This window comes from Rhineura floridana, chromosome 1 (assembly GCF_030035675.1).
Source record: "Rhineura floridana isolate rRhiFlo1 chromosome 1, rRhiFlo1.hap2, whole genome shotgun sequence".
NCBI lineage: Eukaryota > Metazoa > Chordata > Lepidosauria > Squamata > Rhineuridae > Rhineura > Rhineura floridana.
In genome coordinates, this window is record NC_084480.1 from 117,018,854 (window position 1) to 117,034,706 (window position 15,853).

Consider the following 15,853-nt stretch of genomic DNA (forward strand, 5'->3'; position numbering starts at 1 on the left):
AGGGGGCCATGCTTCCCCCTTCACCGCGCACCCGGAGACAGCTAAAGAGATGACAAAGGAGGGAGGAGAGGAGGGCGGTAGATCAGAGCACTTTGAGGCGGAGTGAGAGAATTCGCGCCCGTTTCCCCCCTTCTTAAGGGACAAGAGAGGAGGGGTTCCTTGTTCTGTCAACTCTCTTGTATGTCGCAGGATATGTTTTGGTAGTGCAACTTTATGAGAAGGCGTAGTTTTTGTCTGGAAATTACTTTAATAAAGACTGATTTGCTTTCACCAACTGGTCTGGTTCCTGAGTCCCGTCCTGGACACGACCAGAGCTTGGAAAAGTTACTTTTTTGAACTACAACTCCCATCAGCCCCAGCCAGCATGGTGCTGGCTGGGGCTGATGGGAGATGTAGTTCAAAAAAGTAACTTTTCCAAGCTCTGGACACGACACATTGTCATGCCACCAATCAGCCATTCCCACCGGTGCCCCAAGCTTAACCCTAGTCCTCTCTTCCCCCAGAGTCTGCTATACTATTCAAAGGCAACTATCATTTATGGATCATTCATAATAAAATTTAATTATCCCTAAATTAAGACATCCTGCCACAGTCCTTAGACTATTCACAGTAGAGTCGTTCATTTCAAGGCCATAAGATAATGTAAACTGAGCCGAGTTAGAAATAAATTTTCCTTTCCTATGTTGGGAGAATGGGAACTACCCCCAGGAAGTCTTATATGAGGACTGCAAACTAAATTCCTACTTTCAATACATCAGGGAATGTACAAAGTATTGCAGTCTGTGATGTGTTTGATAAACTTCCTGTTAGATGATATAAACAATGGCAAGAACAGCAACTTTACCAAACACCTGGAAGAGTACAATATCTAACCTGGCATACCATATATAGCTTGGGAAAGAGGTGCTACATTACACCCATGTGCCATTCTATACTTGCCATCTGTACCATTTTCCCATAGCACCCATGGGAGGGAATCAATGAGGGGCACTTGCCCTCCCCCCTAGAATCCTAAATGTATTTATTTGTTTTAATGTACAGAGACATCCAGCTAATCAACAAGAGCTTTAGAGTGATCCCTGAGACCATTCCTATTGAGACTGGCTGCCAGACTCATGCACTTTTCTGGAGGAGAGCCTTCAGAACAAGCAACATTCATCTGAGTTGCTTACTCAGATGAATGCTGCTTGTTCTGATCTAATGCTACTGCTTCTGCAAATGTTACAAGATTTGGAAACCCTAGAAATACCATGAAAATTTAAACAAAGGAGTTGTGGTGCCTCTTTGTGATCAAGTGATGAGCTTGGGGGTGCTACTAGACCTGGCCCCACTTTTTGAGGGGCAGGTCTGGACAGTGGCCAAGAACAGAAACCCAAAATAACCCAGCAGAATAGAAACTGTAAGTGCTGACAAGTTTCTCAGGAAATAGTGAAAATCCTTATCTTGGGAAACAGAAGTTTTGCATGGCTTTGGCAAGGGTAAGTCCTATCTCACTAAACTATTAAGAGTTCTTTGAGAGTGTTAACAAGCATATAGCTAGAGGTGATCCACTTGGCATAGTGACCTTGGATTTTCAAAAAGCTTTCGATAAGGTACCTCACCAAAAGACTCCTCAGTAAGCTTAGCAGTCATGGAATAAGAGGGGAGATCCTCTTGTGGACTGGAAATTGGTTAAGTAGCAGGAAGCTGAGAATAAGAATAAATGGACAGTTCTCCCAATGGAAGTTTGTAGAAAGTGGAGTCCTCCAAGGATTGGAATTGGGACCAGTGCTTTTTAACTTGCTCATAAATGATCTAGAGTTAGGGGTGAGCAGTGAGGTGGCCAAGTTTGTTGATGATACAACATTGTTCAGAGTTGTTAAAACAAAAAGGGATTGTGAAGAGCTCCAAAAGGACCTCTCTAAATTGAGGAAATGGGTGGTGAAATGGCAAATGAAATTCAATGTAATCAAGTGTAAAGTTATGCATATTGGAGCAAAAAAAAAACTTAATTCCACTCATGGGGTCTGAACTGGCAGTGACTGACCAGGAACGAGACCTTGGGATCATAGTGGATAGCTTGACGAAGATGTCAATCCAGTGTGCAGCAGCTGTGAAGAAGGCATATTACATGCTAGGGATCATTGGCGAAGGTATTGAAAATAAAACTGCAGCTATCATAATGCTGTTATATACATCTATATTGTGGCCACATTTGGAATACAGTGTAGAGTTCTGGTTGCCTCACCTCAAAAAGGATATTGTAGAGCTGGAAAAGGTTCAGAAAAGGACAAACAAAATTATCAAGGTGATGGAGCAATTCTCGTTTGAGGAAAGGTTGCGGCATTTGGGGCTTTTTAGTTTAGAGAAAAGGTAAGAGGTGACATGATAGAAGTGTATAAAATTATGCATGGCATGAAGAAGATGGACAGAGAAAACTTTGTATCCTCTCTTATGACACTAGAACCCATGGACATCCAATGAAGCTGAATGTTGGAAGATTCAGGACAGACAAAAGAAAGTACTTCTTAACACAGTGCATAGTTAATTGAATTCGCTCCCACAAGAGGCAGGGAGGGCCACCAACTTGGATGGATTTAAAACAGGATTAGACAAATCCATGGAGGAAAAGGCTATAAATGACTACTAGACATGATGGCTATGCTCTGCAACTACCAGTTGATGGTAACCACAGGAGGGGAGAGTGTTCTTTGTGCTCAGGCCCTGATTGTGGGTTTCCCATGGGCAACTGGTTAGCCACTGTGAGAACAGGATGCTGGACTAGATGGGCCATTGCCCTGATCCAGCCAGCTCTTCTTACGTTACTGCTACTGTTTTCATTGGTTGAATGCTAAAAGCAAGGCACAAGCATTTTCTATATAAGGTTTCTAGAGAAGGAAAGCAGAGAAGAACAGCTGTTTCTATTTAGCTATGGATATCTGCAACTACTTCAAAAAGCAGAAGACAGCTAATGAGCCCCAGACACCTTCTGAAGATACTACTTCTTCAGACATCATGCAAGTAACACTCAATGTGTCTATCTCAAAAGTGACCGAAAATATCCAGGTACAGGCAGGGGCAGTGTATGAGAACATCCCAACTGAAAATATGAGGTAACTACCAATACTATACAACTTGAATGACAGGAAAAGTTGGATATAGGGAACTACATATTGAAAGCAAATCATCAGTCAGATGTGTTACAATTTTAGCTTCTTACACAATGCTGAATCCCTACAGAAAGTTATGTCTACAGAAAGTTATGATAGTACAGGTCCAAGAGCATTTTGTCATGCATGGCTTTCTAAGTATCCTCCTTGGTTAACATGCTCTGCTGTTTGGAAAGGACCTGTGCGGAGTTACTGCATTTTATTTCCCCAGCCAGTAGTATGAAGAATAAAAGGAATTTCATTACCAAAGTCTGTACCAAATACAAAGACTTCATCGAAGCTGCAAGAGTGCACTCACAAAGTGGATGGCACAGTAGTCACATAAAGATGCTTCTAACTTCCTTTCTGTCATGAACAGGAAAAGGTGTCAAATGAACAGCAACTTAGTAAGTCTATATGCAAGAACTATAGAGGAAAATAAACAGAAGCTATACTCTATCATATCAACCATTATATATTGTGGGTCACATGACCTTGCTCTTCGTGGTAAGACCAGTATCATAGGTAACATGATAGACCTTAAACATTTTTGTGTTGGGGCAAGGGATGAAATATTATTTTAAAAATGGAAAATAGAACAGGCAATACTAAGTACACATCTGCAAGAATGCAGAATGAGTTAATAAAGTTGAGTGGCCAAATTTTGAGGGAAATTATTGTTGTGAAGGCTAACACTTCCATGAGAATCTTAGTTTTAGCAGACAAAATTGCAGATATTTCTGTCTCTAGGTGTAAGATGTGTGTAAGAAGTTATGGGAGTGCATCTGCACCTGAGGAATTCCTTGGGTTCATTTCAATCTCAGACCAAACTGCAGCAAGCACAGTCAACACAATCTGATCTGCTTGTTCTGATTTTGGACTAGATCTCAGTAAGTTAGCTGGACAAGGACATGATGGTAGTTCAACCATGGCAGGAGAAGAAAGTGGGGTTCAAGCACAAATCATGACAATCTATCCTCAAGCAACCTTTGTCCACTGCATCCCATAGATTTAATCTCACTGCAAATGATCTGAACAACCTAAGTGATGTGTGTTATACAGCTGGCATAATTAAAGCCATCATAAAAAATTCTGTGACAGCATCCAAAGTCAAAATCTAATACCCAGCATACCAATGCTATGTGAAACAAGGTGGACTCAAAAATACAAGAGTATCTGTGTATTTGAAGAACATTACACAAGTATTTTCTTGCAACTCAAGCAATTAACAGGATCAAGCAACATGGACAAGACAACTTTTGTACCAGTTGTGTGCATCACAGACATTAACTTTTATTCTTTGTCTTGTGATCATAAACAAATATTCTTCAGTGCTAGAGCTAGTCACCCAAGCTCTGCAATGTGAAGTTACATGCAGTGGAAATGAACACAGCGAAACTAGTGAGGAGACCTTTAGCACAATAATAGAGAAGTGCAAGAAACTGGCAGTTAAAGTGGATGTAGAACTTAAAGCACCTAAACAAACCATACGTCAGAAAAACTGTGCCAATCATACCAACCAAATCCACAGAAGAGTTCTACTGGTGGTCCTTACATGGATGTGTTTATTACTTCACTGAGGACTCACTTCAGTGATGAAAACCAACCTGCTTACAGTATGCTGAAACTGCATCCATCTCACCACACTGAAGAAAAGGCTTTCAAGTCCATGTAAATTCTATTCAGGAACTTTACAAATTTGAAAACTTTGGGAATGAATCTGTTACCTAATGAGTTGTGGGCAAAAAGAAATACCAAAGGAATACATCCCTCATTGAGTGACATATGTGCAACATGGAGCTTACTGAACTATTGGACCACACCAAATTCCCTGCTGTTAAAATGGCCATCCTTGCAGCACTTTCCCATCCGGTTACAACTTGCATAATTGAACAATCCTTTAGCACATTATGCAGAGTGAAGACATGGCTACATTTGACAGTGAGAAAGGTAGATTGCCTGCCTTGTGTTTGTTGGGTGTTCCTGGAGAAAAGTTGAAGATCACTTCCAAGGAGAAATTTATAAAGGAGGCTATTCACTATCTTGGCCAAGACCCTTGGAGACTCAAGATTTTGTTTAAAGAATTATCCACTTGGCATTTTATTTTCATTAATATTATGGACAGACAAGCATTAACAAAAAAAAGTCTGACTGGTTTCAGAGTTTGTGTCCTGCATTTACCACAGCCAATTCTGTGTAAAAGGTGTGAAAGTCAGTCTTAGGGTTTTTTAATTTGGTATAAAGTTCTACAGTAATGTTGTTCAATGGACAAATTGCAGCTGTATGTCTTTCTAGTGCCTTACTCTCTTATTGTTAAATGGACAAATAAAACAGTGTGTTAGAAGTTAGTTCTGAAATGCATAATTCCATGCAATACAGTAAAACACCAACAGGCACACCCACCATTGTTGCTTGTTGCTTTTCTTCAGCACCATGTAATGGGCTACTGTCATATAAAGACTGCGAGTAGTTGAGTGAACAACTTGTAGTTACAAGTTGTAGACCTCGCTAAATAAAGGCCTACCTTTTTGCTGCAAGCCTGTGTCCCCAATTTATTTAGGACCCCCAATCCACAGGATCCCTAAATTCCCCATCATCCCCACCCCCAATTATTTGTGTGGACACCCATGCACCACACCGCTGACCTATGTAAAGCCCAAACAGCCACCAGAGCACCAGATTGATCTTATTTCCATTCTGTGTATGAATCACATTTATGTCAGCACTGTGGCAATCTGATGACATGGTAAACTTGGCATGCATACATTCAGGCAAATCACGGTACAGAAACATTACACTGGAAGTGGGTGTAATAAACATACTACCTACACTTGAAAAGGAATAAAGTTGATCCTGGAATTTATTATTAATATTAATATTTCTGTTCCACAATACCTTGACCCATTAAACTAAGGCAGGGATTTTGTATTCTAATTTATTCTGTCTGAGGACCTGTCTAAATCATTCTAAAACTGATTATTGCTTGATCCCCCTGAGGATCACAATTAAAATAATAACTCTCCATGTTCAGCATCATCGGGTAGAAACTACATAATTTATTTCAGGTTCCTTCATTCTCTTTCCAACTCTGTGATTCTAAACTACACCAGATTAATCTGAGGAATCAGATGTTATTAATAAGTGCTTGTGCTTCACTTTTGAGGTTTCCTGTATGATTTCACATGAACTCCTTGATTGATTTATAATGTGGTAACCCCACAGCCATTTATTATTCTGTATCTAACTGCCAACTAGTAATAGGGGCTTTGTGAAATAAAGTATTCTCTACAAATATTTTCCCAATAAAAATAATGAAAACACATATTTCATGCAGAACAGATTTTTTTTTTTTAAAGGTGAAAGTTGAGTCTGTTTCTGAAAAATGTGACATTTTATATTATTAAAAGCAGTCACTTGCTGTCCAGGATGTTTGAAACACTTCTTGTTGTCCTAAAGTAAGTAAGAAAACATTTAGAGGCATTGATGTGGTAGTATCGTAGTATGTACCATGTACATCAAAATAAAATCTTTTAATGAGGGCATGTGAAAACAGAAATACAAGCCCAACGATTCTGAAATAAAATGAAGTATATTTGATTTTTTCTTTCAATAAATAAATACAGTGAGAATTTTTCATCCAAAGAGAAACTCTAATAATATACTAGGCTTTGCCATTTTTGTTCTTGTTGAATAGGACATCGTCTGTTAAGGGTAGTTAGTTATTTATTGACCCTATTTATTAAAATATTTATATTCCATCTTTTGTCTTGAAGCTTGCAGCATAAAAAGGTACATATTAAAAACAAATCAACACAACAAGTAAACAAAGAACAGCAGTAAAACCACAATACAGCAAGAGACAACAATTGCTAGTGCAACAGCTCAGAGACCCCCAAACGTCCTTTGAAATAAATCAGTTTGATGTCAGAAAACCACCACCCAAGGGATAGAATGTATATTCCCTAGAAGGAGTTTCTTCCAGAACATTGGTGCCACCACAGAAATGTCCCTGTCCCAGCTGATTCCCTGTTGTACCTCAAATGATGAGGGAACCTAAAGCAGGGCTTCTAAATATTGTGCAGTGCAATCTTATGTAATTTACTCAGAAGTAAGGCCCACTATGTTCAGTGGAGCTTGCTCCCTAATACATTTTGCCTCCATAAAGACTCTTTTGAATCAGTGAAAGGAAGAACAATGGAATCTTAGTCCACTGGGTTGACATTGTAACACTATATAGTTGCACAAGCAAATCTGCCTACAGTGAGTGTGATATGCTTGCAATTCCAATTGTGCCCATAGGAGGCTGCCTTCTGTTGAGTCAGAGCAGTGGTCCATCTAGCTCAGTATCGTCCACTCTGACTGGCAGTGGCTTTGCAGGGTTTCAGACAGGAGCCTTTCCCAACCATACCTGGAGATGCCAGATATTGAAGCTGGGACCTTCTGCGCATAAAGCAGATGTTCTACAACTGAGCTACAGACATTTTGGGTGACAGCTATTTTTTATGGTTAAAGCACCTTGGGGAGGACCACATGCTAAGAAGTGGGCCACTGTTTTTCCGTTGTTGCTTGGCTGCTGAACTGCAACAGACCATCCCCATAGGCATCATCATCAGCTTTGCTGTAGTTGCTTGACTGCACCGTTTCCCGTCCCTGCCACTGGATGGATCATCATGGGATGTATCAGGAATGAGCTCCCCTCTGTCCTTCCACATAATTATTTGTGTGTGCTGAGCATGAGCATATGTGTTTAAAAGACCTGCATGAAGACCTGCATGTGCTTTTAAAAATATTTTTTCCACTGAAATTCCAGCATTTCAAAACCTCAAAATTCTCTACCCTATTTCCCTTTCTAATTGCATTGGCCGTAGCAAATGGCATAAGTATACAAAATGGTTACTAGAAGAGGAAGGTAAGGGAGGGACACCTACTGGAGAACTGAGAGGGCAGGGAGGATTTGTAATACAGAATCACTATTTGCTAGACTTGACCGCAGTTTGGGGGGCCCTTTTCATACGGAGTTGCCTTTTTGAATTTTTTCCAGACGGAGTTGCCTTTTTGAATTTTGAAATTCAAAATTAAGGAACTTCTGCAAGCCTTGACGTTTAAAAAAAACCAGTTTGCTGCAAAAGGACATACGCTTCCTGCTGATACACACTGTGATTTGCATTGCGCAACTGAATGCATAAAATGACACAAGTAAAATATAATTGGCAGATTCCTCCTTGTATTAAAGGTCAGAACTGATGGTTAAGGCAGTTCATTATAAAGACATACCAGAATTCTGGAAGAAATCCAGTTAATTTTTTTAAAAAAATTTGAAGGCAACAAAATGGGCGAACTTGTTCATATTCACTATTTGGAGTTCCTGAGGAAAGAGCTCTTCAGCACCATTACTTGTATAAATATAAGTAAAGGCATGGCTGGCAGTAATGGTGGACCAAAGCAATACGGCTCAGGTGTGATCAGGTGAGGAGCAACTGGAAGAGAAGAGGGTGGACAGAAGACAGCCTCCCAATAATGTTATTACTGGCATCAAAACTATACCCACCTAAACCTGAGAGCTAAAAACACAGAGGAACAACCACATTTAAGGTTTTTTTGTGCTGCTGTTCCAGGTCTTCTATAAAAGTTGGATTTTCCATGTTATTAGAAAAAAAATAGATAAAAAGAAGAAAAGCACAGGATGATTACAAAAAGATGATCATGTCAAGTGGATGCCCAATTTAAAAAAAACCATTGAGAAATTGGGGAAAATACTATAACAGCCTTGGATATACCCTATGTCATCTGTACGCGTCCACTGAAAATATTAGTACAGCTAGGTTTGTCATTACTTAGCTATTTTAATTAAGGCAATTAAATGAAGTTTTGTTTAGATCTTATATATAACATCTAAAATGCAACTGCTCAACATAAAGAGAATTGAAAGTTTTGGTGCTTCACAATATAAGAGAAATTTCTTTAAGGGATGTCTTTGGATTCCCACAGCAAATAGGTGACCTCCTCTCCTATGTCCCATTGTGAGCATTAAAATTATGATTAAACAAATACCCTACTTCTAAGCCTCTGAGATAGGACAGGATACAGAGACTTGTGGTGAATAATTTTGCTGATTGTGCATGAAAGAGCGGGTGTCATTTATGCAAACTCTTTCCTTAGGCCTTTTGTGAGGTTTCTACCCCCTTGCATTTTCCTCCTGCTTCCTTGTCCTCTTGCACGCTACACCTCTCCCTCTGAGGCCCCAAGTCTCCCTGCAGCACTCAGCCCTCTCCCTAGACATCTTTTTGATTCTTCTTCTCTTGGCTTCTCAGTTCCCCAGATTTCCAAGAGCTGCATCTCATGACTTCTATTGTATGCTCATCTGCTTTTGTTATTTGGTTTCTGTGTGATTTTTAAAAAGAAAAAAAATTCACAGCAGCTGTACTGTCCCACAATCCTACAATCCAACTTTCTTCTTCACCCGGAAAAATATTTGTCAATATCCTATGACATCACCACAGTTGAGCCAATGGCTGGGAGTGGGAGGGGGTGCTCATAAGCAGACAATTGGTACCTCTTTCACAATAGCATTAAATATTTCCTCAAAGTGAGGGCAATAATGCTGAAATCTCAGTAAGAAGATTGTGATTTTTAAAAAAATGTTTTAACACAGTGCCACTGGGATAACACGTCTACGAACAAAAAGGGATGACATGGATCAAGAAGTTTCTCCTGTGACCCATTGGACTTCCAAGTCCATAATTTTGTTGACCATTTCATAGCATGAGTGAACACCCTTCAGGCAAGTGTCCTGTGAACTCAGTGGGTTATACACAACTCTACCTGCCTTAAATTGACTACTGCTGAATTCAGTGGCAGATTTTCAATCAATTTTATTGGGCTTTTGATTAGGCCCCTTATGAGTAAACCCACTTCTCTGTTTGCTATTTCTTCTATCTCCAGATGTTTATGGAATTAATGATTTTTCCCCAACAACAATAAAACATAAAACCTGGTAATATGGGATAAACATTGACTGAGCACAGCAGTAATAGCTAAACATGATTTCAATAACAGTTGCCAGGAGCAGATAACCATAGGTAAGCAGAGTGGCCATGTAGCTTTACAGTAAACATTTGTGGCAGCAAAATGAAGACTCTGTTGCATGCAGGAATCATCTCTCTGTGACCCTCACACTTCTTGAGTTTTTAATCATGGAATGGAAGCACCACTGCAAAGTTGGCAGAGAGTCAAGTTTTTATAGGCAGGATTTTGTTGTGCCATATATGAGTAATAATGTGATACAGCTGCAGGCAGCATGTTGCTGCTGATCGTACAAAGGCAGAAGATCCAGAGAGGCAGCAAACAAGATTTTGGAGACCTATCTATCACATCCTGGAGGTTCTCAAAGCAGGGAGAGAAGCCAAGATTATGCCTCATTCATTCTACAGTACTTCACAAAAGAGAGTGAAAATTAGAGATGTAATAATAGCAAGTAGTTTTGCAAAAGAAAGGGGGGAGGATATTAGAAGGTCATTTTGTACCATGTTATGTTAACTTCATCTAAGAAAGACTAAGTTGCATTGTTTGCATGATGAACTAACCAATTTTTAAAAAAATAGTTTATTGATTTGAATATGGCTGTCAGCTATTCTGAACAATATTGCTCTTGTTTTGCCTAACCTACACAGCCCACTACCAGATGCAATACCAGGGAGCAGGTGACTTTGATCTCATTGGAATTTACTTCTGAGTCAATATTCACAGGTTGGTGCGGAAAGTGTGGCAACTCAAATTATAGTAAGAAAAAGATAGAAAGGGGTTCGACTGCAGATCTGCACTTAGGCTGTGAACATACTAGTTGCCTACAGCAAAAGGTTTCCACTGGCCACACCTGGAGGGGGAATGTATTGATCTGCTGATCAGTTGTGAAATCCCTTTGAAAATGAATTTTAAAAAATGCACTCAAACTGATCCCACCGGGTTTTACAGTAAAAAGGGATGGGGTTTGACTGGCGTCATGTGCCCCCATTTTCAGAAAAGAGAAGTGGAGATGCACTGGAACCAGCAGCACAGTGAGTATGTCTCTATCCTCAGAAAAGCCCTGCTGGATCAGACCAATCATATATGTCTATGAAATTGTGCAAATGTGTAATTATTATGGTAGACAATAAGATCCTTAATGGCTGGAATATATCTTCAGCCTGTCACATCCATCAGAGTTATGGAGAAGGTTCAGAGACAAAGGGTAGAAACATTGTTCCAGTACTCTCTTCTGAAAACCAGGGCACATGATGCTATTCAAACCCCACCCCTTTTCCCTTTGATCCTGCGACTAGTGTGTTTACAGCCAAAGCTTAAAGCAGTTTGAATTCAGAGAAAGAGAGATGGCTGCAGACTTGGAGAAGTTGCAACTGTTGCTTCTTGGGAATTTGATGCAGGATCAGTGGTTATACTGTTTGCTTTAGCGGTCGGCTTTATTCCAATATGTAGATTTTATAGTAATAAACAAATGGATATTACAAATGCACTGTTTGTCTCCAGTTCTCGCTCTTTCATCAGACCCTGTAAAGAAGCTGCCCCTAGAATGTCCCAACATTTAGGGACGAGTGGTGTTCATTCATATATCACTGTTCATATATCACTACCAGTCTACAAACACCTGGGATAGGGAAAGGAAACCTCTGGGGCAGGATATATGATTTCTAGACAGCCTTTTATCAGGCCTTAAATATATAGATTCTGAATATGGCATCTAGGGCATTAGGAAAGAATTCACCCGTACAGCACCTCTGAGATATAGTCAAACAAGGGAATAGCAATAAAACTAGCCAGGTCTGTAGAGGTCAGAGCAGTTCATGTGACCTTACTCTCAGTAAAAGTGTACAGAGGTGGCCAGTTTCATTGGTGATGGTGATTTAATCAGTGATGGGGAGCTGTAATCCCCAAGTTGTTGGGCCACAACTCCCATTATCCTGACCAATGGCCACACTAGCTGGGTCTGATGGAAGTTGAAGCACAATAACAGGCTTCTCATCCCTGGTTTAAACAAAGGGTGCTTCTTCTTACCTTGTCTTACCTTCATCCTTAGACCCTACTCCTCAGTGAGTCAATAGGAGCCAGGTCTGACAACTTGAGCTCCTGCATGTCCTTTTTTATTATGCATGACAGAAGAACACCCTGTTTACCTTCTAATCAGTCAATTGCTGTCTTTGTGTAGACTAATGGCAACAGAGAAATCAGCATGAACATTGTGAAAAGCTTCAGCAATGCTCAAATGTGATTTCAATCCTGTATGGAAATTGTATGATGCAGTATTGTGAGTTGCCAAACAATGTCTATGCTTGCTTGATTCACTTACCCTACAATGTTCCAAGGTATGATTGACTTAGATGCAAGATGATTTACTATTATTAATCCAAAACAGATGGTTGTGATTGTAGCCATCTATGGATGTGAATCCAGTTCTACATATAAAAAACAGAATTTTCAGCCAAGGTAGAATGACCGTCTGCTTTGATCCTACATGCCTGTCATTGAAGGATGTGCCATATCTAATCCAGCTTCAAGCTGGATTAATTTTCAAAAATAAAAAATACAGCTTCTAGGTCACGAACGAACCATGCTATTTATTTTTTTGGTGTTTTTATACCTAGGAGAGTGATGTACAAAGAAGTGATCTGGATAAGAAATGGCATTCAAACAGACTGTCTATTCCCAGCTGAATTCTCCATAAAATAGTGGAAGCAGGACTTTTTCATCTTGGATGAACATCAGCTGAATTGACTTTCAGTTAAGGATGCAAAAATCAGGTTTTGTAGATTTTCAGACTTACTGTGATTAAGATTGCAAGTTAGTTTGGATTTAATATGGATATAAAATAACTATTCATTACACAGCCTCTAGTTATATGCTCAAATAATGCACTCTATCAGCTATGACACCCTTTAATTTGCCACTAAATCAGAATGCAAAACTCAGTTTTCCTTTTTAGAGCTAATGTCGTCAATATGATAGAAAATAGTACTATAGGATCTGGAAATCAAATTTTAAAACTTTTAAAAAACAAAAGAAAAACAAGAGAAAACTAGAAGCCTGTTGCCAAAGAACTGTCTGATATGTCCGAAACATCGTGTGAAATTTACCATCCAGCCTTACCCACCGAGGCTTCTCAGCCACATTGCCCTCTTAGAGCACTATCACAATGCTGTAATGACATTAGAAGCCAGAACTGGTGAAATCTCCTGCCAGGACCAAACATTTAGACCAGGTTTTCCTATCAAAGGCCGCTGACCCACCAGAAACAAAAATCAACCGGAGCCCTATAATCAATTGGTGGAATTGGAATTCCTGATGGATTCCCCCCCCCCCCGTAGGTTAACTGCATGAGAGAGAAACTTTTGAAAGCTGGCCAAATCTGCACAGAGTAATTGAAATCTGGAATGAACTGATTCATTCACAGAATCTCTGCTTTCTGTTTCTTTAGCTTTTAAACTCAGTTTGCATCATGCAAACACTCTTCCCTGCTGCCTTAGGGGTTTGTGCATCTGATGAAGTCAGCATTTGCTTATGGAAACAAATGTTACAACTGGCTTTAAGGTGCCACTAATTCTATAGTAATGAATTGTCCCCGAGGCTATCATTTTTAGCAGGTCTTTGCAGTGGACAGAAATTTGTGCTTGTAACCAACCCTGTCCTCCCCATGACTTAGAAAAGTAAACCCTCGTCCCTGAAGTCACGTTGAACGTTGGAGATGCTTGGATAGTACTGAGAAACTTCTTGCTGTTTTCCAGCTAAGAAATGAAAAAAAGAAATGCAATTGAATTCAGTTAAGTCCTACTCAGAATAAACCCGCTGAAATTAATGACCTGCACTAGTCATGTCTATCAACATCAGTGAGTCTACTGTGAATAGGGCTAGTACTAAATAATTTGTTTCAGCACCATATGCTTTAATTGTCTACTTTGCAAATGAGATGGAAACATAAGCAAAAAACATGCTTTGGTTTAATACAGTATATTCCACCTCAGAAACAAAGCTTACTTTATTGTCATGATGAAGAAGATGCTGGGCTCCCCCATCACCGACCACCACGAGCAAAATAACCAAAAGCTCCCTTCCCCACGCACCAACACACACACACAAGCCTTCTCTTGTTTCATAGAAAAGAAGAAATGCTACTGGCTGTATGAACTCTCATAGCTAGCAGACACTAGGGGGCAGTAGTGTCCCAGCTCTTTAGAGGAGATCAACCTGACTGTATTAACTTTTCTAGTAACTTGCCATGATTGTAGAGTGGTTAGTGCTCTCCATTGTGGCTGCAGGAATTTCGGTTTGAATCAGAGTCACGGATGTTAACCTGAATGCCATGTCAGCACTAATCGATTCCAAGTATAAGTTCGTATATGTGTGTCCACCACATACAGCTCAGTGTTGGAGGATTTTTATCTTTCTGCATCATGCCAACAACCGGCCATTTCCACCAAAAAAGAGAGGCATGGCTAGTTTCTGATGGCACTGTGTTTTAGAAACAACACAACATTTGCATCTGCCGTATGTGCTATACGTGAGATGGGAAGCAGCAGACATACAGAACGTCCCACAGATTTTGTATAGAAGGCACATACGTCTACCCTAAGTAACGTCTACGATCTTGTATCATAACCACACGCATAAAATGCACATACAGTAAAACTCCCCCCTTCTCCCAAATTTCAAGTATTCCCAAAGTATGCGAGGCAACATATTTCCCCTTTTGTAATCTGGATACATGCACCTGTCCCATAAAACTGGTGGATGGGATTTAAATGTGTTTATTTGATTTGAGTTTTAAAAATTATACCAGCTTTTTTGTTCAAAAGAGACAATTCAAAGATGCGGGGCGGGATTAAAATATACACAAAACAATAACCACAAATTATACAGCGAAATCTTTACAGTGCTAAAGCATGAACATACTATAACCATGAAGTAGATCAAGCCCCGCATTAAATTATTTAACATTATACAAATAACATTCGTCAGGTGGCTGGCATGCTAAAAAGAATCTCATAATTGTTTGCCTTCATGTTGTCATAGAAACCAACCCTTTAAACAATTACATATCTGTTGTAAAACACTTGAATTTAGGCTTTTCAAAAATATATGCATATTCCATTCTGCCGTGACTCGGATTCGAACCGAGGTTGCTGCGGCCACAACGCAGAGTACTAACCACTATACGATCACGGCAAGCTACCGAGGAACCGAAAGCAAGTTTCCTTTTTTTCCTTCTAGACTAAATGCTGACGTCTGTATAACTAGCGCCACCTACCGACGAGCAATATAGATTTTAAAATTACTTTATCACAGCTTGAAAAAAACAAAGCCCCCCTCTCCAGTGAAAATCTAAAAAGCATTCAAAGTTATTTTTAGGCAATTTCCCCATGTTTCCTTTTGTACATGAACCAATGAGCTCTGAGTGCAAAAGCAAAATTCTTATGACTCTGTAACATAGAAGCTTTTAACAATTCCCCCCCTGTGGCAGAAATAGGAGTGAGATCAAAGTATGCAGCCAAGCATTGTCTGTGCAAGAAAAAGAATTGCCCATTATATAAAAAAGTCACATACAAAACATGGAATGAATTATAGAATGAAGAATTCCTTTCTTAATTTGTAGCATTATAAAAAAAAATACAAACCTGAGACAAAATTCTTACTTACAGTCGTGGTTTTAGAATAGTCAGGTCTAAATGTTAACTCTTTAA

At 39.6% G+C, this 15,853-nt stretch overlaps 1 non-coding gene across 1 annotated transcript; it reads right to left on the bottom strand.

Annotated features, from left to right (window-relative positions):
* Positions 1-15,266: 15,266 nt before the first annotated feature.
* TRNAH-GUG (transfer RNA histidin (anticodon GUG)) lies at positions 15,267-15,338 on the bottom strand. The gene has a single exon. It is a non-coding gene; the product is annotated as a tRNA-His (tRNA).
* Positions 15,339-15,853: the final 515 nt, after the last annotated feature.